The 25,083-nt window shown below is 33.7% G+C and overlaps 1 protein-coding gene across 1 annotated transcript in view; it reads left to right on the top strand.

The window, feature by feature from the left end:
- Positions 1 to 25,083, top strand: part of LRP1B (LDL receptor related protein 1B) — a 1,901,338-nt gene that overhangs the window by 1,534,221 nt on the left and 342,034 nt on the right. The gene's annotated exons all lie outside the window — the stretch shown is intronic.

Raw genomic sequence — 25,083 nt, 5'->3', positions numbered from 1 at the left:
AAATATGCTTTATGCTTGTCTGAAATATGCCTATCAAGGGATTTCAAAATATGGAATTGTTTGAACCAATCCAATTGAATATAAAATGAAAAATAAGACTGTGGATAATATTTTGAAAAATTTGTTCAAGTGCATTTGCTATCATAGAGACAGTCTAACTCTTACAAACTTTATTCTAGAGAAACAATAACTGAGTTTTTCCTAATTATTAATTGAAATGGAATTGTTAGAGTGATTGCATAAGCTTTATTATTAGTTTTTTTGTTTGTTTGTTGTTTTTTAATGTGAAATGAAATTGGTTTGCTGCCCTAGGATAAAAGAACATTGGAAAAGAAGAAAATAATCCTCTTTCTGTGCTTGGGTCCATAAAGCAACCCAAAAAGTTTTGAAGAGAGAAGAATGGGAATCCTTTCATAGTCATGCATGTTCTCTCTTTCCTCTGAGTTCCAAATAATGTTAATGGAACAGTCTTTATGCTGCCCCTGTAGAGCCTTTACAGCAGGTATTTAGGGCCCATAGAATAGTCAGAGTCTAGTGTTTCCCCGCTTACCCTAGTAGTCTTTGGAAGTAGTGTTTGGAAGTAGTCGTTGGAAACTGGGAATGCTCATGGCTCAGGAAGTTGAGATCTTGGTGGTAATAGGGCTGGAGAAACCTTTACCTGTTCAGCCCCAGCCTGGTGCATGCCTGAAGGACAAAATGATCCTGAGGCTCTTTACTCCTCCATTGCATTTCCTAAAGGGCCACATAGTAAATATTTTAAGCTTTGTGTGCCATATTGTCTCTACACAACTATAATGCCTCAAAGTACTAAAAGCAGATGTAGGGAATATGTAAATGAATGGGTGTGACAGTATTTCAGTAAAACTTGATTTACACAAACAAGCAATCAGCTAGCATGCCATAGTTTGTTAATGCCTAATCTCTATCATTAAGCGTACGGTTTAATTTAATCGAAGGTATACCTATAAAGATATATACATATATGCCTGTATATTATGTATGTGTATAAATATGCATTATATATTAATATATTATAGATACAGAAAAATTTCCCTGTGCAACTAATTATATATACACATATATGCATATGTATTGATATATGTAGCTATAGATATGTTTATGTCTATGTGTGTGAGAGAGAGAGAGAGAGGCAGAAACAGAGTGATAGAGAGTTTCTTGAATAAAGAAGAAATATATTGATTTACATTCCAGTACAGTTACCTCATCTAATTGTGGAGTGAGTACTTTGCATAGTACTGATGTAGGACAGTTGAGTGCTTAAGGAACATGAGAATAATGAGCTAAGACCTGATGAGTTCAATTTGTGTAAAGGCAATAGCTGTAATCAAATTCTTGATCTATCTTTTCCCATTAAAATCCATGTGGGATAATATCCAAAATAAGAGAAACTCACACAACTCAATAGCAAAAATACAAACAATCTGATTAAGAAAAATGGGCAGAAGAATGGAATAAACATTTTTCCCAAAAAGATATACAGATGGTCAACAAACATATGAAAAGATGCTCAACATTATTAATCATCAGGAAAATGCAAATCAAAACCACAATGAGATGTTACCTCTTACCTGTTAGAATGGCTCGTGACAAAAGGACAAGAAATAAGTGTTGGAGAGGATGTAGAGAAAGAGGAACACTATGTACTGATGTTGAAAATGTAAATTGGTGCAGCCACTATGGAAAATGGTATGGAGGTTCCTCAAAAAATTAAAAATAGAAATACCACATAATCGAGCAATTCTGAGTATTTAAACCAACAAAACAAAAATACAAATTTGAAAAGGTATATGGACCCCTATGTTGATTACAGCATTATTTACAAAAGGCAAGATGTGGTAGCAACCCAAGCGTCCATCCATAGGCGAATGAATAAAGAAATATGGTATATTTGTACAATGGAATATTATTCAGCCATCAAAAAGAGTGATATTTGCCACTTGCAACAGTGTGGATGGAAATTGAGGGCCTTCTGCTAAGTGAAATAAGTCAGAAAAAGACAAATATTTTATGACCTCTCTTACATGTGGAATCATAAAAAACAAACTAACAAAACAACCTCATAGAAGTCATATTTTTACATATTCACACCAGAGGATATTGTGTATTCAGTGACTTTAAGAACCAGCCTACAAAAAAAAAAAAAAAATGAGAGGAAGCAGCAGCAGCAGCAGCAGCAGCAGCAGCCTACTTATTTTGTTTGTGAGGGTAGTTGAGTTGTGGAGAGGGACAACATTGCTATGTTATTTGTGTAAGCACAGCTTTAGTGGCCATACTTATGAGTGGCCATGCTTATGTTGCCTGCTGTCCTGCCTGAGGTTTTTCACCTTAGAGTATTCTTTACTTCCACAGATTTCTTTCAGTGCTCATCATGTTCAGCTGCTCTGTATCAAGATAATGTTTTTTTATCCCTAGGGCCTTTGCCTCATGCCTTGGTTTGGAAGATATCCTCTGGGTTTTTCTACCCCATTTTCTGCAACTATGTTCCTTCTTCCCTTGTACACATATATTCGTTATTAACAAAATTAATATCCACAATAAAAATGTATTTAAAAAACATGCTCACAGATACAGAGAACAGATTGGTGGTTACAAGAGGTGGTTGAAGATGGGAGAAATGGGTAAATTGTATTTCTTTTCTTCTTAGCTTAAATAAATTAAATACATTTTTTAACAAAATAAAATAGTAGCTATTAGATGAAAATTTGCTATCATCAGTAAAAAAAATAAAAAAAAAAATTTGCTATCATCAGTAAAAAAAAAAAAAAATGGGGAGAAATGGGTAAATTGTATTTCTTTTCTTCTTAGCTTAAATAAATTAAATACATTTTTTAACAAAATAAAATAGTAGCTATTAGATGAAAATTTGCTATCATCAGTAAAAAATAAATAAATAAATAAATAAATAAAAATTTGCTATCATCAGTAAAAAGAAAATAAAATAAAGGCCACGTGACCTCAAGCAAATCATTAATCTTCATAAATTTTAGTTTTCCAACATGTGAAACTAACTCTACCTAACTTTCAGGGTTATTATGAGGATAAAATACAAAAAGCATATCCCTCAGAATACACCAAAGAAACTCTAAATGAACTTATTCGATAATGCATTTCAAAAAAATAGGAAAACAGGAAAATAATTGTCTGGATGTGGTATTATTTTCTCCTATGTCCTGATACAGAAAATGCTTCCATAGTGCCTTATAGTAATGCTTTATCCACTTCAATTTATTTTTTTATATACCTCTTTGCTTTTATCCCCACAGTATATTCTTATGTATGGTAATTATAGTTACTCTAAGGGGTTCAGTCATCAGATCTCTAATATAACTTAAAGGATTTCTTTTGACATTAAAAAATATATATATATGCCTAGTTAAAGTTTCAACTCTCCACTTTGTATCCCTGTATAAACCAGTATACTTTCTGGCTGGCTATAGTTAAGAATATTGTATTGTATATTTGAAGTTGCTGAAAGAGATTTTAAATATTCTCACCACCATCACACACATACACAAATTCTAACTATATGAGGTGATCGATATATTAACTAAACTCATTGTGATAATCATTTTGCAACATATACAATATCAGATCATCATCTTGTACTTTAAACTTACACAATATTATATGTTAATTATATTTCAATAAAATTGGGGAAAAAAGGTTTCTTTCCTGTAGAGATGTTAAGTGTTGGCAAGAGAGCATTAGTTTAACGGTTATGGTTTTATTCCTGCATAGGACACCAACCAATTTTGTCTCAAATAACAAAGAATTACATATACTTTTCCTCTACTTCTTCCATAAAGTAGCTTTATCATCATCATCAAAAAAAAAAAAACTATCGGACCCCAAAACTGAGAAAATATTTCAAAATTTATTACATTCTTATAGCCATCTAGATTTCCTTATCTTTATTTTCATTGATTTCTACTTAATTTAAGATAAATGTAATGTTTTGGTAATACAATGAACTATAGATTTTTAAAATCCTCTAATGTTTTCAAAATTTAATCTAGAGACTATTAACTCTTTTAAAGATTTTGTCTATTCTGTGAGTCTATTTTTGTTTTGTTTGATGATTTCTTCTTTAGGTTCCACATGTAAATGGGAGCATACAGTATTTGACTTTCTCTGACTTATTTCATGTAGCATAATGCCCTCTAGGTCCATCTATGTTTTCACAACAGGCACAAGATTGTTCTTTTTTATGGCTGAGTTATATACCTAGTAAAGATTTCACCTCTCCATTTTGCACTGCTGTCTAAACCAGGATACTTTCTAGCTGGCTGTATTTAACAATACTGTATTGTTATGTATGAAGCTGCTGAAAGAGATTTTAAATATTCTCACTGCCACCACATATTATTTATATTTATGTTTATGTTTATATTTATATATATCACATATTCTTTATGAACTGATCTATCAATGGACACTTATGTTGCTTACACATCTTGGCAATTGTAAATAATACTGCAATGAACATATGGGTGCCTATATCTTTTCAAATTAGTGTTTTTGTTTTCTTTGGATAAATAGCCAGGAGTGGAATTGCTGAATTATATGGATTTTTATTTTTAATTTTCTGAGGAACCTCCATATTCATTTCCATACTGGCTGCATCACCATCAGCACATGACCATTTCCATTTGTCCACATCCTTGCTAACACTTAATATTTCTTGTTTGTTTGTTTGTTTGCTTGATTTTGATACTAGCCATTCTGGCAGGAATGAGCTAATATTTTATTCTGGTTTTGATTTGTATTTCCCTGATGATTAGTGATGTTGAGCATCTTTTCATGTATGTTTTGGCATACATCTGTATATTCTTTGAAAACATGTCTGTCTATTCATGTCCTCTTGCCCTTTTTATTTGAATTCAATATTTTGTTGAGAATTTTGACATGTATGTTTATGAAGGATATTGGGCTGTAATTTTCTCTTTTTTTTGCAGTGCCTTTGTCTGGTTTTGGTATCAGAATAATGCTGCCCTCGTAGAATAAATTTGGAAGCATCCCTTCCTCTTTAACTTTTTGGAATAGTTTGAGAAGAATAGGTATTAACTGTTCTTCATATGTTTAGTAAAATGTTTTTTGGGAGGTTTTTGATTACTCATTCAGTTTCATTGCTAGTAATCCTTCTGTTCACATTTTTTCTATTTTTTTTTCTGATTCAGTCTTAGAAGATTGTACATTTCTAGGAATTTATCCTTTTTCTTCTAGGTTGTCCAATTTGTTGGCATACAATTATTCTTAGTAGTCTCTTCTAATCCTTTGTATTTCTGTGTTGTTAGTTGTAACTTGGACTCTTTGATTTCAAATTTTATGTATTTAGCTCCTCTTTTTTTTCTTGATGAATTTGGCTAAATATTATTAATTTTGTTTAGTCTTTTTCTTCCTTATTTTTTTTAATGCTTATTTCTTTTTGAGAGAGAGAGAGAGAGAGAGGCAGCGTGAGCAGGGGAGGGGCAGAGAGAGAGGGAGACACAGAATCCGAAGCAGGCTCCAGGCCCTGAGCTGTCAACACAGAGCCTGACGCAGAGCTCCAACTCATGAGCAGTGAGATCATGACCTGAGCCAAAGTCAGTTGCTTAACCTGCTGAGTCACCCAGATGCCTCAATTTTGTTTAGCCTTTTAAAGAACTTTATTTGAGTTGTATTGATCTTTTCTATTTTTTTGTCTTTATGTCATTTATTTCTGCTCTGATGTTTATTATTATCTTCCTTTTACTAATTTTGGGCTTTGTTTGTTCTTTTCTGGTTCCTATATATATATATATATATATATATATATATATATAAGCTTAGGTGTTTATTTGAAGTTTTCTTGTTTCTCAAGGTAGGACTGCATCGCTTCTAAACTTCCCTCTTAGAACTTTTTTTTTGTTTGCCAAGTCCCATAGATTTTAGAGTATTTTGTGTCCATTTTCACTTGTCCCCATGTATTTTTTTATTTCCTCTTTAATTTCTTCATTGACTCATTGCTTAGTAGCGTTGTTCAATCTGTACATTTTTGTGAAATTTTACTTTTTCTCTTGTAACTGATTTCTAGTTTCCTACCATTGTGGTAAGGAAAAATACTTCTTAAACTTATTGAGACTGGTTTTGTAGCCTATCACGTGACCTATCCTGGAAAATGTTTTCATGTGCACTTGAAAGCAATATATTTGGCAGTTTGGGGATGGAATGTTCTGTATATATCTATGAAGTCCATCTGGTCTAATGTAGTTGAAGGCCAATGTTTCCTTATTTATTTTCTGTCTGGATAATCTATTCATTGATGTATCTGGGGTGTTAAAATCTCCTACTATGACTGTATTACTGTCAATTTCTCCCTTTATGTCTGTTAATATTTACTTTAAAATTTTAGGTACTCCAGTGTTAGGTGAATAGATATTTACAATCGGTATATTCTCTTGGGGGATTGATCCCTTTATCATTATGTCATGTCCTCTTTGTTTCTTGTTATAGTTTGTTTTAAAGTCTCTTTTTGTCTGCTATAAGTATTGTTACCCACATTTCTTTTTTCTTCCATTTGCATGGAGATATCTCTTTCCATCCCTTTACTTTCATTCTGTATGTCTGTAGGTCTGAAGTGACTGTCTTGTAGACAACATAGACATGGAACTTTTCTTTTTTAATCTATTCACCTATGTCTTTTGGAAGGTAGTATGCTCAACATTGTACCACCAATGCCACCCATCCTATGTCTTTTGATTGACATTTAGTACATTTACATTTGTAGTAATTATAGTAATTATTGATAGGTATGTAATTGCCATTTTGTTAATTGTTTTCTAACTGTTTTTTGTAGTTCGTGTCCTTTTCTTCTTCTCTTGCTTTCTTCCCTTATGATTGATGTTCTTTAGTGTCATGTTTAGATTACTTACTCTTTATTTTTTGTATAATTATATAGTTTTTCATTTGTGGTTACATTGGTGTTCATATATATTACACTATTATATACATTACATATATATTATATATGTATATATTTCATATATATTATATGTGTATATATTACATATATGTAATATATAATATATATGTAATATACGGAAGTATATATTACATATAATAAATCTACTTTAAGTTGAGGGTCCCTTAAGATCAAACATATTCTAAGGGTGCCTGGGTGGCTCAGTCAGTTGGGTGTCTGACTCTTGATTTTAGCTCAGGTCAAGATCGCTAGGTTGTGGGATTGAGCCCCACATCAGGCTCTGTGATGGGTGTGGAGCCTGCTTAAGATTCTCTCTCTCTTGGGATGCCTGGATGGCTCAGTCGATTAAGCATCTGACTCTTGATTTCAGCTTAGGTCATAATCTCATGGTTTATGATGAGTTCCAGCCCCATGTAGGGCTCTTCACTGACAGCACAGAGCCTGCTTGGGATTCTCTCTCTCCTTTTCTTTCTGCCCCTCCCATGTTTGTGACCTCTCTCTCTCTTTTTCTGTCTCTCAAAATAAATAAATAACCTTTCAAAAAAGACCAAAAAAAAAAGATAATTTCTTTCTCTCTCTGCCCCTCTCCCCAACTCACTCATGCTCTCTTTCTCTAAAATAAAAAGGGGCAGCTGGGTGACTCAGTCAGTTAAGTATTTGACATTTGGTTTTGGCTCAGGTCATGATCCTGAGGTTTGTGGGTTCAAGCCCCATATCAGGCTCCACACTGACAGCATGGAGCTTGCTTGGGATTCTCTCTCCATTTCTCTCTGCCCCTCCTTTGCCTGCTCTCTCTGTCTCACTCTCAAATAAATAAACTTAAAATTTTTAAAATAAAATTAAAAAATACAAAACACATTCTAAAACACTAAGTTATTACTATCTCACCATGTTTTATGGTTTTGAGGTCATACTTTACATCTTTAAATTTTGAGTATTTTTTTAATGTTTATTTTTGAGAAAGAAAGAGGAGCAGAGAGAGAAATAGACAGAGGATCTGAAGCAGGCTCTGCATTGACAGCAGCGAGCCCAATGTGGGGCTCGAACTCGTGAACTGACTTTGACCTGAGCCAAAGTCAGATGCTCAACCAACTGAACCACCCAGGTGCCCCTGTGTATTCTTTAACTAATTGCTGTACCTATAGTTGATTTTATTCCTTTTGTCATTTACCCTTCATACTAGCTTTATAAGTGGTTGATCTACTACCTTTATTATATATTTACTTTACTAAGAGTTTTTTTCTTTTATAATTTTCTTATGTCTAGTTATGGCCTCTTCTTCTTTTTAAAGAAGTCCCTCTGTCGGCTGCCTGAGTGGCTCAGTCAGTTAAGCATCCAACTCTTGATTTCGTCTTAGGTCATGATCTCATGGTTCATGAGATCAAGCCCTCGGTTTGGCTTTGTGCTGACAGCATGGAACTTGCTTGGGATTCTCTCTCTGCCCCACTCTCTCTCAAAATAAATCAATAAACATTAAAAAATAAGAGGTCCCTTTCACATTTTTTGTAAGGCTGATTTAGTTGTGATGAGCTACCTTAACTTTGTCTGAGAAACTCTTTATCTCTCCTTCAATTCTGAATTAAAATCTTGCCAGGTAGAGTATTTTTGGTTGTAAGGTATTTTGTTTTTGTTTTTGTTTTGTTTTTTTCCAGCACTTTGAATATATTGGGCTACTCCCTTCCAGCCTACACATTTTTTGCTGAAAAATTCACTGATTGTCTTAGGGTTGCCTTGTATGTAACTAGTTACTTTTGTCATATTGCTTTTAAGATTCTCCATTTTTAAATTTTGACATTTTAATTATAACATGTCTTGGTGTAGACTTCTTTGGGCTCATTTGGTTTGGAGCTCTCTGATTCCTGAACCTAGAAGTCTGTTTCCTTCCCTAGATTAGGAAATTTTTAGCTATTATTTCTTAAATGTTTATATTATATTCTTCAGTTCTGATTTCTAAAAGTATACTCTCTGACTCTTTCTTAAAGTTCTCATCGTTTTCATCCTTTCTTCTGAGTTCTGTGAGTGTCTTTATGACCATTACTTTGAACTCTTTATTAGATAGATTGCTTTTCTCAATTCAGTTTAGTTTCTGTTTTGGTTTGTTTTGTTTTTTCCTCTGAGGTTTCCTCTTTTTCTTTAATTAGAATATATTCCTCTGTCTCCTCATTTTGCCTGACTCTCTGTGTTTATTTCTATATATTGGGTAGATCAACTATATCTCCTAGTGTTGAAAGTAGTGGCTTTATGTGGAAGGTATCCTATGGAGCTCAGAAGAACATTCCCCTCTGGTCACTGGAATCAGGTTCTCCAGTGGTAACCCCTGTGTGCCATTCTCTTGTGGCTGAGTTGAGACTGCTGTGGGCACACTTGTGGGTGGGGTTGTCTCTCACACCCTGGAGTAGGAGCCATTTTGGGGGTAGCACCAGTCCAGGCTGAGGCCACCTGCAGGATGCCGCGAGGGGGAGCTGCTTTGAGGGTGTACTGGTCCTAGGCAATGCTGCCCGCTAGGTGCAGCAGCATGGGAGTTGCATTGGGGTGTCATTCAGCTGAGGCCACTCAGTAAATGCAGTGGTGTAGGAACCACTTTAGAGGGAGCGGGTGTGCTGTCTTGGCCATCTCTCTCTCTGTTTCAGTGCAAATGAAGTGGAAACAGGACTTAGATGATTCCAAATTTTCCATTATTGCATTTATCTCAGTTTCATTAAAATTATTATAATAAGGAACCTCAAAATTTCAGGCCAATGAAAAAAATACTTAATAGCTATTTATAAAAGTGTCCCTTCCCCTACTTCCTTCCAAAAGCCATAAAAGTCCCAACTAATATTTCTCCCCCATAATCCCTCCTTAAACACAGAGTGATTATTTTTCAAGATAATGATTTTTCCAGGCTACCTATGTCACAGATTTCTTACTTGAAGATAAGCTGAACAATGTTTTATTTTAATGTAGTAAGTGGAAGAAGACTGATCTCTGTGCATACTGGCTTGTGGGTGGATTGTTGTTTGTTTGTTTGATTTATTTGTTTGTATGTTTTCAAGGCTTTTCCAAGGCAAATGTAGATACTAGCACTTAACTCATGACACTGTTCCTAAAGTCCTCTTTTATAGAAAAAGAAAACTAGTTTTTTTTTCTTTTTTTAAATAATCCTCTGTGTATGAATTTAAGGTCTTCAGAATAAGAAAAGGTTGGAGGTAAATTAATAATTGCAATTCTGTTTTGAATATAAGATTTGACCTCAAAATTAAGAATTATAATTGAAATGTCAAATATTTATTTTGGTATTGTTAGCCATCTTTGAATGAACATATATTTTATCCACTTGATTAGATTTAAGGATATGGCTCATCTTTTCTACATATTTAAATTCGCAGTGACTTCTAATTTTCACAAAATTAGAAAACATTATTTGTGTTGATTTTAACTGTTATTTGTTTTTATACCTAATAATGAACACTCCCCACCTCACCATTTCTACCAGATGATTCTCTAAGCACAATTTGAACATTTTCATTTTTTATTTCACTGAAGGTACTTGATGAGACCACTTATTTTAGTTTTAAGCATTTTTTTTTCCTTTTTAAGGCAAAATTTATTCATGAATTCTGTTTTTAGGCCTCAATTTAGGCTTCTGAAATAAACCTGAACCAATCAGTTTTTCTTTCTTTCTTTTTTTTTTCCTCTGAAAAATACTTCAAATACTTAGTGAAATTCTTAGTTAAAATTGTCATTTTCAAGATAGACATTACCACTTCGGTTAACTTAATTTACTTTGTACAATACTTTTGCATACACGAGATATAATTCAAGTCTCCATGCAGTTAAGGAAACAGGATCTGACCTTTCTATAGATGTCACATGGATTTAGGGCTAGAGTTAGTCTTTACCAAAAAAGGCAGAATTTTCTATGTCTTTGTTTACTTTAATAATCGTATTATCTAAGAAAATTGCTTGGTTAAATGGCCCTCCATGATGACCTGACCATAATAATTTGAAATGCAAAGAAAACACTGAAAAATTTTTGTTTTCCTGGGTGTATGTAACCCATCCTCCAATAAATAACACATAAAAACTCAATTTTCATTACCTTCAGTCTTTATGTTCTATTACTTTACCATGTTCATTGGATAAAGACGTATGTATGGGTCCAAAGTTACCTCATTCTTTTGCCAGTTATCAGGATCCTGTGGTTGCTATGCCATAGTGTTTGTGGTCAGTGACATGGAATTATCATTAAATTGTATACTTTACAGTATCCACTGTCTCTTACGTTTTAATTATTATTTTGTAACCAGAATATGAGCTATTTATTCCTGAATGCCATTTTATAAATTGTCTTAAATTTCTGGATATCTATTATACCTTTAATTGCCTATTTCAATGATAAATTAGCTGTTTTTGTAATCTGTTACTAATATAGCCATAGAACTATAAGACTAAGAGTATAAGTGGGGAGCTAGGTCATCTCTTGTTGTCTTTAGAAAAGGTCAAAGATGCAATCTGGCTTAAGTTTAAAAATTTAATAGCAACATATTTCCCTTGAAGAAAAGAATCATATTTATTCTGAAAAAATATTCTAGGAATATATAGCCTAATACTATAGAAGTCTTACAACACTGGAAACTATCTTGTTATATGATTACTGTTGAATAAACAGAACAGTTTTTTGATACCCTATCCATTTAGGACTTTTGGTTTTTCTCAGTTATATCTTTTAACTAACTTATATGTAGAAATGTTTGACCAGTATCAATTGTTAATTTGAATTGTGCCTGTGCCTTATAGTTGAAGCCTTAGAAATCAAAGGATACCTTTTAGAGCAGATTTCTTCTTAGATTCTCATAGAAGCTAAGTGCTCCATATCTGAATAATTACTATGTAGCCAGTTGAGATCATTCATTAGACTTCAATTGAGCATCTGTGCTTGTTCCTTCTGTGTGTGTGTGTGTGTGTATGTGTGTGTGTGTGTGTGTGTGTGTGTGTGTGTGTGTCCTATTCATTCCTCACTCCTATTTTGCTACCCTTGGGCAACCATACTAATGTGATTGATATATATCTTTTTAATTTGTATATAGTTTTTTTAAACAGGTCAGCAAACCAACGTAATGAATTTTATTTTTTATATTTTGGCATGTATTGTAAAAGGCACTGCAGAAATGTATGATGGGGAAAACCATGGGATTAAAAGGAATGACATTTAGGAAGTAGAAAGTAAAGTTATGAAGGTTTAAAACTTCTTTGAAAGACTTAAGATTCTGACCATGAAATATCAAGTAGAGACATGAAACATTTCAACCTGTAAAGTCAAAAAAGGTAGAGACAAGGCAAAATCAAGGAGTGGCCAGAGAAATAATAATTGCAGAAAAGAACATTTCCTTTGCATAATTGTGTGGGGTTTTTTTGTTTGTTTGTTTAATTTTGGGTGAAACAAATGACAGCAAAGAAATGCAGGTGGAATGAGAGAGGGAGAGACAGAGAAAAAGAGAGAGAGAGAGAGAGAGAGAGACAGAGATCAAATGTCCCCAGGGAAACTGTTATTTACTGCATTGTATCTTAAAGCTTTTAATATTCTCATGCACATTGTAAATCTTCAATGAGGAAAATAGCAGAGTGTTTTGTTTTGTTTTCTGTTTTTGAAGTAGGCTTCATGCCTAGCGTGGAGTCCAACCAACATGGGACTTGAACTCACGACCCTGAGATCAACACCTGACCTGAGATCAAGAGTCAGACACTTAACCAATTAAGCCACCCAGGCACCCCAAGAAAACTATTTTTTAAAGATTGTGTACTACGGGCTTAAGCATTGTAGAAATTTGAAAAATACTGGTGTATGACTTACAAATCATTTAGTTCATCAAGGGAAAATTATGTAATCCATAACTAATCAGTAGATCAGGGGAAAAAAAAATCTTTTCAAAAATGAGAAAAAATCAGTAAAAAAAGATCTGTTTTTAAAAATAAATTTAACTTTTGAAATTTAATTATCTACTAATATTTATTTTAAAAAATTCATCAATGTTTAATTTCTCTGCCAAACTCTGAGTTAGGTTTTAATATTCTATTTTACCTTAGAGTGAGGTCATAAAACAATGGAAGCATACATGGTTTAAGTCTGACTTGTACTGATATAAATAAATAATTTGTTGGGTTTTTGTAACTTAAATTTTTTTTAATCTTTATTTATTTTTGAGAGAGAGAGAGAGAGAGAGAGAGAGAGAGAGAGAGGAGGCGAGGGGGAGAGAGAGAGGGAGACACAGAATCTGAAGCAGTTTTCAGACTCTGAGCTCTCAGCACAGAGCCTGACGTGGGGCTCAAACTCATGAACAGTGAGATCATGACCTGAGCTAAAGTCACATGCTCACCTGACTGAGCCACCTAGGTGCCCCAGGTTTTTCTAAATTTAAATACCACATTAACTTGCATGGGATTCTACCTACATATTTATTGAGGAAGGCATTCTCTACTTAACAGTATACAATTTAATATCCCTGGCTGATCCAGTTATTAGGACAAAAAATTTCAAAAAAAAGAAAAAATGGGTAATAATTTCATTCCGTTTCAGTTTTCTTTCTGTTCTGTATCTGTCATTTTTGTTGTCCCAGTAGCTGAAACAATAACTAACATTAACAGGGGCTAAGACGAGGTGATTATAGCCTTTCTCCCTCCAGTAATCCTGTAAGTGTTAATCATTTCTTGGAAGGCATCAGCTACCTGAGTGGCACAAACCTTTCCAAAAGAAATGCTGTTCATGTTCCTAGAAATTGCAATTCTGATGTTTCTTATTTTTGACATTCTTTGAGAAACTTTGTCCAAAGTTTTTTTTCAGAGTATATTCCAAAGCAAAAATACTAAGTCCTAAGATACATCTTTAGAATGAGAAGGATATGGGATAATCTTCCTACTAAACAAATATATTCTGATGATATCAACTCTTTTGACTAAAAATAGGAAAACAAGTTTAAAAAAACACTAGTCAATTATAGGTAATATCAATCACAAGTATATTAGATATTTTACTTTTTTATAGCACCAAATATTTTTCTACTTATTAAATCAATTATTTCATTCCATAAGTGAATAAAGACATCTATCATCCTTTCTCCTTTCCTTCCTTCCTTCCTGTATATCTTTGTATCAAATTTTTATTTATGTCTATGATATCTACTCTTTTGATAATATCGTTTTAATGATATTATGAAATCTACCGAGGTCTGGACTCTGAAAATTATAGAATAGTTTTAATGCCTAGAAAAGTGAATTTTCTGACAACATAAGTTTGAATTACTTAGTCAAGTCAAAATCCTGTCACCAAAGAACAGGCGTTGTGATTTTAATTTTTAAAAGATGTAAAATATTTGGATTTAAAAAAATTTAATTTTTGGTTTAAAACCAACATCAGCTTTAACAGTCACTAAAAGTTTTAGTGAACTGAAAAATTTTCCACCATTAACTGGAACAATCTGTATATTTGGAAACCAAGGCCCAAAAAAGCTACATTATTTTCTAATGTTTCTGTGTATTGTATCTAATGCTAATTAGTATAGTTTCCAACTCTCTATGAGAGCCAATAACCTTTTTTTTAATTAAAAAAAAATGTTCTGTAACATTCCCATTCCTATTCTTAAATGAAATGTTGCATTATACCTATCTTTTTTTTTAATTAAAAAAATTAATGTTTATTTTTGAGAGACAGAGAGACAGAGCATGAGCAGGGGAGGGACAGAGAGAGAGAGACAGATAGACAGACAGACAGAATCCAAAGCAGGCTCCAGGCTCTGAGCTGTGGGCACAGAGCCCGATGCAGGGCTGGAACTGACGAACTGTGAGATCATGACCTGAGCTAAAGTTGGACGCTCAACTTACTGAGCCACCCGGCGCCCCACGTTATACCTATATTTATAGATAAATTTTCTAAACTCAATTTAATACATAGATTATGATATAGAGGAGTTATGAGAAGTAATTTGTAATAAAATAGGACATAGTTCAATATATAAATGTACAAAGTAAGGGAGGAAATGGAAAGAAGTGATTAGATACTCTTTTAAATTGGTAATAAGTTCTTGATAATTATCTAAGCACAGCGAAGTGAAGTCATCCCTCCATTTGTGTAGAAGTTGCATTTCTTGAAAGTAGTAAGTGATTAATAAAGGGCTCTGTAAAAAAATACTTTTGTACATATGTAAAATTGAGTTCAAGTCTAGATTCACGTAATTGTAAATACATTTGCACCGTTGTAAATATCTCATAGAACATTTTAAACTTGGCTGAGTCTCAGTTCCTTTTACAACACTGCCCTGTATATTGCAGTACAACCAGATTCCTGGTCCCTGACCACTGAATTTCCTAGTCAAATGCCTCCTATGTCTCTGTCCAACTCCCACCCCACAACCAAGTGAAACCCAACCAAAACTTTCCGAAACTCACAGAAGGGATGGGACTGCTTCCATTGAGAACCACTAAGATAAGAAATTGTTTTAAAGTGAGAAATGTAGAAAGGTCTCCTGGCAGCAAGTTATCTTTCTTTTCTATCTAGAATGCCTCAAACACATGGGATTCTGCACCTATGAACAGCTATAAGGACTACAGACAAAAAATAGAATGGATGTTTGTTGCCAGAAGCATTCTGTAAACCCCAATTTCAACAGATTAGCTAATGGAATATAAATAACTGATGCTCACTGTTGCCAGTTACATAACAGACATTGCAGTTGAGTATATTACAAATAAGCCCATTGACTAGTGAATACTGAAGGGGCTACTGAAGCTCAGGTTTTTTATTATTGTTGACACTTCCTTGAATTCAAGCAATACAGTTTAATGTTCAGATTATTATATCAGTATTGGCTTTTGTATATTTTAATTGTCCTTGGTCATGAATAGCTATTGAAATTATAACCTGAATTTAACTTTCTAATCTTTAAGAATAGTGAGTTAATGGAAAAGGTGATAAAATGGTAAGAAGAAGACAGTAGAATTCTATGAATCCATTACAAATGATGACATAAAATATATATTCATTCCATGGAGAGATTTATTATATATTAATGGACAAAATAGAACAAATTAATACACTCCTCACTCAGACTAGGTCTCTCGAGATCTTTCTATTTCTTGTTATGATGAGTGATTCTCCATTGAGCCTGGGCATTGTTTTTTCATTGTATGAAATTCTGCATCTTATTTAAGCCTTTTGTTTTAACTGGATTTCCCTGATATCACTATGACATAGGAAGGTGAGGTCTTGCCTTATTAGTGCCAGGTGAAGTAGAAGCTACAGTCCCCTGCTCAGCCTGTATTGACACCTAAGGCACAATCGTGTGTCTCTTTACTTCTGGACAAAGATGGGAGTGACAACTTCCAGCTGGTCTCCACTGTCACCACTGTGGATTAGTTTAATTATTCCTGGACGATACTAAAAGTCCTAATTCTCCATTAGGCTTCTTCAGACAGCAGTCTTGCATAAGAGGGGAGGGCACCTCACTACAGCCAGATGTGAGTCTAAGCACAGGCTGTCCACTTGGCCTTTAAGTTGTCCACTTGGCCTTTGCTGGTGTGGGTGTGTATGGGTCACAGTTTTTTATGTGGTGCTTGGATTGAATAGAGCCTTCTAGTTATAATCTTTTCTGGTATTTTGCCTAGAGAGAGGAAGCTTTTGTCATTGTTTGTCTGTGCATATTGGCATTTCTGAGTTGTTAGCTTCCTCAGTTCCAAGTCTGGGTTATATGAGGCAAAAATAAAGCCCAGGGAACTCATCCACATATTGTTTCTTAGTCCCAGGTTCACTAGCTGTGTTGCCTTCTTCTCTCTACTTTTGTCTTCTTACATTTGTTATATATGTAATTTTCAGGTTTTTAGTTGTACTTAGTGAGAAGAATCAAAAAAAATATGTCTAGTGCATCTTCTCAGAAGCAAAAGTCAGTGCTTATAGATTTATAAAAACTCAGAATAGAAAAATGGAAATACCTTATTTATTGTTTTATAAAATTTTTTTAAAGATAAAAGTCATGTTCCACAAATTTCTAAAACAACAGAATGTCTATGTTTTGCCAGTGGGCTTAAATGGGATAAGATTTATTAAAGTACATATGATATGCCATAATTTACCAGAGCCCAAAGACACTGAAACAGTGGTTCACCATGAGACCTAAATATTGTAGAAATAAAGATGGTGGATTGTGCTGTCTACATTTTATCATCTGTAACCAGGATGGATACATTTATCACAGAGCGAATACAATGAAGTTTATATGATGATATGACATTGCCAAATACCAGTATCTGAGAAAGAATGAGAAAGGAGTGAAAAGAAGTCTGAAAGTGATGTTTAATGACACTGGTTTAATTCCTGAATCTAGTTCTACAGAGATGTGATCTTTAGCAATTAACTTAGTCTTTTGAATCACAGTTCCTACATTTTAAGTTATTTGAATTTTTCTTCCAACCCTAACTTCTTGTGATTCTGCCATTGATTTTGTGGAACTCAAATAGGTGAGCCTTCGGACACATCTTTTTACATATTAATAAGTATAAAATATTATTCCATATCTTGATTATTTTATTCACTCAGACAATCTTAGCTGCAAAATAAAACTTACCACCTCTCACAAAGCAGTATGACATAGCAGAAATAAATAAGTTTAGGTTATAGAGATAGACATCGGTCTAAAACTCGGATCCTTGACCTACGGTTTAGTTTAGTTAAGACATTTTCTTAGTCTTTCTATGTCTTAGTTTCTTCTGTAAAATAGAACTGATAATTTATGCCTCATAGAGGGTATTTTGAGGATTTAAAGTAGTATATGCAAAGTGGTACCTAGCAAATGTAAACAAATGCTAAGTTTTATAAAATTCTCCTTGAATAATGCAAGTTAAAAAATATACCCAATTTAAAAGTTTGTGACTGCATTCACCACTCACATGTACATTTGTTTGAACATGAGTTATATCAATTAGAATAAATCATAAAGTGCCTCATTGCTTCTTCTATAGGATCACTAACATCTCAAGAATAGAATTCATTTTCATCTTTGTATTTCCAAAAGCAAATAACCCAAAGTCTGGTGCATTGGTATATTCAGCAAATATTTGCTGAAGCAATAAGTAAATAGATGAATAAACTAAAGAGAAATTAAAATAATGTTTTCCTAAATAAAAAGTAAACAGCTTTACAAAAAAAGACCAAAATCAAAGATTAGCTATTTTGAGGGCCTCAGTCAGCCATACAGGGTAATTTTCTGAAGTCTGTACAACTGATAATCCAATTTGGTAAGATAAGAATGTTACTGCAGTAGGGTTAATGGCATTTATTTTGAACAAATCCTCTTGATTTAAATCCACATACATTTCAGTGATGGTTCAGCTTGGTTAGTCGTGCAAATTAAAGTGTTCCTGAAGCTGAGCTCTATTAAAAGAGATGTGTTCTGGAAAAGAATAAATGGTCAATATCCAGGGCAACTCTTGTATTCAGCCAGAAAATAAATGGTGTCCCTTCAGAATTTGATATTGATACTGATGGATTGATCTAGTATTTCTTAGAAGCTTTCAATTTGTTAAGCATCAGACAAAATTCTCAAAAGCAGCCACCTGTCCCACCTGCCTCATTGTAGAAATTCATATGCAAAAAGAAAAAGAACAGATAGCTAAGGAAAGCCATCTTGCACGTGCATGCAAACACACACAAACCTATTTTTTCCTAATGAATTTTGCTTGGAAACCAAACAGAGGGCAAAGCGTGCAAAAAGTTTTAAAAATATTTTCTTTGGTGAAATAAATCAATATGTAAGGGGGAAAGTAGGAAATTGGAAAGCTTCATATTTAAATTCAGGAGATTCTGAATTAGCTTACATGAATTTTTCTCTGAATGTCTAGTTAATTTTTTTTTAATTTGAGAGAGAGAGGGAGTTAAGAGAGAGAGAGACAGCAAGCAGGACAGGGGGCAGAGGCAAAGAGAGATAGAATCTCAAGCAGGCTTCAGGCTTAGCATGTAGTCTGAAGTGGGACTCCATCCCACAACCCTGGGATCATGACCTGAACTGAAATCAAGAGTTGGACATTGAACTGTCTGAGCCAACTAGGCACCCCTCTGGTTAAGTTTTTGCATTGTCTCTAGATGATTTTAATGTATTTCTTGTTAATTGCATGCATAAAAACCAACATAAATTTATTTAAGCTTGAGACAGTATCTTGAAATTTCTTTCTGTGTTTGACTCTTGAAAACTTTTACAATGCCAGAAAATTTATTAAAACAAATTAATTATGGTTTAATTATTATTTAAACAATAATTATTATTTAAACTAGTTAAAAAATGATTTAAACTAGTCTAAAATAAAAGCTCAGGTACAATATGTCTGTAATAAGAAACAAAAACATACACTTGTTTCTGAGCTTCCCAGCAGCCAAGACGTTAAGGGAAACCTTTGAAGTTATATATTACTTTGATTTAGTTGAAGGGAACAGAATTGTTTAATATGAAAAATAGATATTTTCCATGGCCCTAAGATTTGCAAAGCTATTGTAACAAGATCTTTTGTTTACACAGGGAGCTTTGAAAATATATAAAAGCTAATGAAAATCAAAATGCTAAGTAATTTCTACTAGCTCATGACTAATAAATCATCAAAAAATATGGTTGGCCATCAAGATATATAATACATTTAATAATTTTCAATTAGGTTGTTAAATTACTAAAAGGACAAGCTAATATTTAAAACTAAGTTAAAATTAAGTTAGTAAGATAAACAAGCTCAGTTATTGCCTAATTATTAGAGATCAAAAAAATAATAAAGAAAAATGGAAGGAAAATGTAAATAATGTTGAGTAAAGGTATATCTTAGAGTGTGGTAAAACTAAATACTTACATGCAAGAAGGAACTTCTAAAAGCAAGCACTACTGCAGACTCTTAGGCTAATATTTCCACCAAGATTCAAACAGAATCCTGTGATCCTAATGTAGCAGCTGCAAATTTGTATAGTCAATAGTTTATCCTGATAAGATCCTAATTCCAGACACTGAGGACTAAAGTAGCCAGGTGTCTATTCTCAGTATTGGGAGCCTGGAGGTCAGTACAGTGGGGAAACAGGAACAGTACCTCATGTGCTTCTACTGGCCCCCTCAGAAAGCTAAGCTATCAAATGACCAGACCATCTACCTCTGGAGATGCTTAATGGTAGAGACATTAAAGGGCATATTACTTGAATCAAAACTAAATGCCCAGAATAATGCTGCCTCAGACAGGAGGAAAGAGCATATACGTCTTAATTTATCAATGATATATTAGAATATGTAGAACAATTTCTTAATTGCACATTAGAATCCCATGGGGAGCTTTTGTGTAATACTGATATCTACCCCATTCAAGAACAATTTAAATCAGAATTCCTGAATGAGATGTGGATCTCAATTTTAAAGTTCCCAGTTGATTGTTATGCCTAGTAAAAATTTGGATTCAATATTATAGGCTACTGTAAACATAAAGGAGTTTACTCAAGATATAATCAAACATACACTAAATGAGAATATCATTTTTTTTTTAATTTAGAGTTTGGATCTCTCTTACCTGATTCAGAGTTTCTGAATGAATTTGCATAGCATTTATCAAAATCTTGGTGTCCACAGTGCCCAGCACGTTTCCCCCCCAAATGTAGGACTTTATCAATGATAGCAGGTGGTATGCAGAAACAGCACCAATTTAAAGTTAATACATTAGTGTGAAAAGTCATTATCTTCTTAATTCTGTTTTAAATTTCTGATTGACTTAGGAAGCAAGGTGAATTGTGTTGCTATTATATATTTAACACCCCTGTGACACTTACTCTATTACTGAGCTGGAGGGTGGGGGGCAGGGAAGAGAGAACTCAGACTACAGTTTGGTGGGTAATAGCATCTAATTATAACTTGATAGTATTGTTTCCATTTCTTTGTGGACATTTTTAGAGTTGCATTCTGTTTCTTCTAACTGATAGTGGATTTCCGTTATGGTAATGTGTCAATTAAAAGAACAATTTAGAACAAATGATAATAGAAGTTGTATTCAGATAAGGACAAAAAATATGTGAAAACATTTATCTCATTCAGATTTAATTAAAAAAAAAAAGAGCCTGAGAAGAGAGTTTATATTCTAGTTCTTTACTAGGTATGAAATCCCAGGAAGTAGTAGTGAGGGAAGAAGTGAATGGTCTGAAAAGGAGAAAGGGCATATAGGAAGAGGTGTGCTATAGAGCTGACAACTTCTTGGGATCAGGTGCAATGGATTTCATCATCTCTTGAAACTGTCTTCAGAGAAGCCAGATAAACTCTCACACTTCAGGAGTTTCCATTGGCGAGTAGTGTAGTGGGAAGGAGACAAATATTTCTTCTGGTCCTTTCCTCTTGTTTGGAGATTTGACCCATGGGCCATTAATTTCCTACCACCTGAGGAATGGTCAGAGGCTCCAGGCACAGGCATGAAGTGAGAGCACTATGCTTACATGAAGTTGTTAATAACATTGATTATAGAAAAAGAAAAGAAAAGAGAAAAAAGAAAAGTGGCGATAAGTCTTAAAGCCAATGTGGCTGAAAGGATATGAATTGTTACATAAGGTGTGCTTTTTGTTTTAATAGCAAATTGAAATGTATATATTTAAGGTGTACATTGTAGTGTTTTAATAAACATATACATTGTTCAGCGATTGCTACAATCAAGCTAACTAACATATTTATTACCTCACATAGTTACCAATTATTTGTGTGTGAATAACATTTAACATCTATTCTCTTGGCAAATTTCAATTATGCAATACACTATTGTTGACTATAGGCACAATGTTATAGAAAAGGTCTCTAGAACTTATTATTTATTTATTTATTTATTTATTTACTTATTTATTTAAAATTCAAGTTAGTTAACATGCAGTGTAGCATTGGTTTCAGGAGTAGAATGTAGTGATTCATCATTTACATACAACACCCAGTGCTCATCCCAAGTGCATAAGGCGTCTCACACAACAGAAGTCAGGTAACTAAAGACTAGAAAGTATTTCAGTAATAAATTCTGATCATTCAGGACCAGGGATAGTGCCATTGGCTTTATTCTGACCCTCCAAAAACTTACAAATTTTTGTAACAATACTCGTGTATTTGAGCTGCTCAAAACCATCAAATATTTTTTTAATAACAGCTGTCATTTAGTGGGTATCTAACTCTTTTAGTCTGTGTTTGACATAATTATCACCAAAGCAACTTTTTTTCAGTTTTACCAAGTGAGGCACTGAAAGGTAGCTAACTTGAGGTCAGTAATCAAATCAAAATCATAAGACACAAAGGACTGAGTCCTTTCACTTGCTATGTGTCATTTTACAATCCATGATCTTTTCAAAACTGTCCTTGTATATTTGCTACCTTTTCCCCAAGCAGTTTTGTCTTAGGAAAGCATTAGTATTTTTTGGTGTGTTTTAAATGTTTCAATCTTGTTCTTAGGCCCAAAGATACATTACACAGACCTAATGATTGGGAGAATTTGTTACTTAACAAACCACTGCTTCTGAAATTCTCATGTGCATTCAGATCAACCAGAGATGTTATTAAAATGCAAATTTTGACTTAGTAGGTCTTGTTCAGAGCCAGAGACTTTATATTCCTAAGATGTTTCCATACTTTTAGTAGCAAGGGTATAATTGTTATTAACCACAAACTACTTTGATGATTTATAGATATCTGTAATATATAATACAAATATTGAAGCAGTTCTCAAGCATTATGTGACAAAGCTACTCACAATATGTTAAATGTTTTTTTAAACCTTGGACCTAGAAGGGGAAATAGTGTATGGGGCTGGGGCAAGGTAAGTTGTGGTAACAAAGAAACAGAGAATGGGGCTTGAGTGCAAATGCCCCTGGTATTATAAAATAGGTCCAGCTTTATGATGAGACAGATTTAATGAATTAATTAATTTTTATCTAGCTCAATAAATGTTTGTTGAATGAAAGGAAGACTTAATTATCAACAATTGCCATAGAAAAACAAATCACAGGAAAGTAATAATGTTGCCTTGGTTTAAATGTTGAAAGTTGTTTGGAAAATTATGCAAAAGAAGTTTTCAGTTTCAACCTTAGGTCCCCCCACTCTGTCTTCTTATATCAAACTTAAATGGAGGAAGTAAATAAAAGCAATGATGCAACGTTCATGTCTGTAACTCAGTTCCTGGAGGCCTCACCCTGCTGATATACTGCTGTAATAAATTACACAACTAGTGTGCTTCTTTTGATTTATTGCAGCAATAGATCATGAGTGTGATGACTGACATAAACATGTGTCCCACAGACAGCTGGGCTTCACAATATTTTATTTCTCTTTACACATTTTCAATTGCTTAGTTTGGAAAATAAGAAAGAAAACAAATTGACAAATGCTGGAAGGTATTTCTGAAGCAGCCCTCCCCATAGACTCTTGAAGTAATAGTTTTTAAATTGAGAAATCCCAGTGTTCTTGCCTTCATTCCCTCCCAAAGGACTATTTTATGAAGAAAAAAGAAAAAAAATAACTCATATGAATTAACATTTTATAAATTCAAATTGTAAGGGTTTTTTTGACTATGTAAATACATAATGACAGTCTTAATCTGTATTTCCTCATTCGTTCTCTGAGCCATTATAAGCTATCATGAAATTGAAATTATAGACATTTAATATCAAAGTAATTACCTAATAGGCTGTTATACCGCTACTTTAAAAGGAAAGAGTTATTCTGTCATGAGTCCAATCATTTTTTTCTAATTTAGAATAAAATGTAAATTACCCCTTTTTCTTTCATGGTTTAAACTACTTTATCTTGGCTGCTGAGAACATTTCTCCAGTTGGGCACACAAGGCCTCACAATAATATGTGGTCATCTATTTTCTCTGTTCTTTGTATTTATATAGAGAGCTATGTGAAATGCATATTATTTGATTGCAAGAATTTTTTGACCCTCATCAACATTTAATATTACCAGACGTGTGTGTGTGTGTGTGTGTGTGTGTGTGTGTATAAATATTATAAGACACTGGGTCAAGTTCTTTATTGATACAACCAGATAGCCAGAGTAGTAGTTAAGAATTGGTCCTCCACATCTATACCTGCAGCAAAACAATGAGAACCAATGGAATCTTTCACTGTGGGTGGCAAGTTATATCCCATAGACAGGAATAGAAAAGAATGGATTTTTTTTTCATTTATATATAGAAGAGAGAGAGCGACCATCTTTCCCTCCCAAAAGGAGAGAGGATAAACATTTTTTTCTCTCTTTTAAGACTGGTCCTGGCCTTTCATCCTAACTTTTTGGAGTATAAATATATCTTTCAAAGGCCAGATAAAACCTGAGTGCCACAGGTTTTTAAGGCCCAGAAATTTATTTAAATTTGGGGATCCATCATTTTTGACATTTTGATAGTGGTCATCTTTTTTGTACCTTGTGCCTTAACATAGGGACTTGGCTGAGCTGTCACTTGACCCTCTTAGGTAAATTGTATTATCCTTTCAGATCAGAGAAACTAGCTAGAAAGTGGCTATTAATCTAATTTGCATGGCATGTGAAGTACAATATTTCTGGGAAAAGGAAAGCAAATTTTCTCCATATTTATATTGCATACATTTCTGTGTTTCTGGAGGCTAAGGCTTTTTAGCCTTTGCCACTTTAAGGCTAAGTGCTCAGAAGCACTGAGAAATCCAAGGAAGTTTTACTTTCCCAAAAAGGCATAGTATGCAATTTTCTTATTCACCTTAAAGAATTTGAGATCCTCCTTCTCCTTCCCTCCCTACCCACTTTCTTCTTTTCTTTGTCTCCTTTCTGCCATGAAACTTCTTTTATCTCCCTTCTCTTGCCAAAGCACAGCAGTAAACAAAACAGACAAAAACAACCCGTGCCCTCATGTGAGATTATATCTAGTAGGAAGACAGACACTAACAAAGATAAATAAATATATGGTAAGTTAGGCAGTGATACTTACACAAAAATCATCTTGGGAAAAAGAGATTGATATTTTTGAGAGAGTGACCAGAAAGTCTTCATTGAAAGAATGATGAAAGTAAATACCTGAAGCAAATGAGAGAGCTAGGTAGCCAGATGGGTATATGGTGGAAATGTGTCCCGGGAAGAGAGAATTGCTAATAT

This window comes from Prionailurus bengalensis, chromosome C1 (assembly GCF_016509475.1).
Source record: "Prionailurus bengalensis isolate Pbe53 chromosome C1, Fcat_Pben_1.1_paternal_pri, whole genome shotgun sequence".
Taxonomy (NCBI): Eukaryota; Metazoa; Chordata; class Mammalia; order Carnivora; family Felidae; genus Prionailurus; species Prionailurus bengalensis.
The sequence above is the reverse complement of the archived record's forward strand: the minus strand, read 5'-3'. Positions and strand labels throughout refer to the sequence as shown.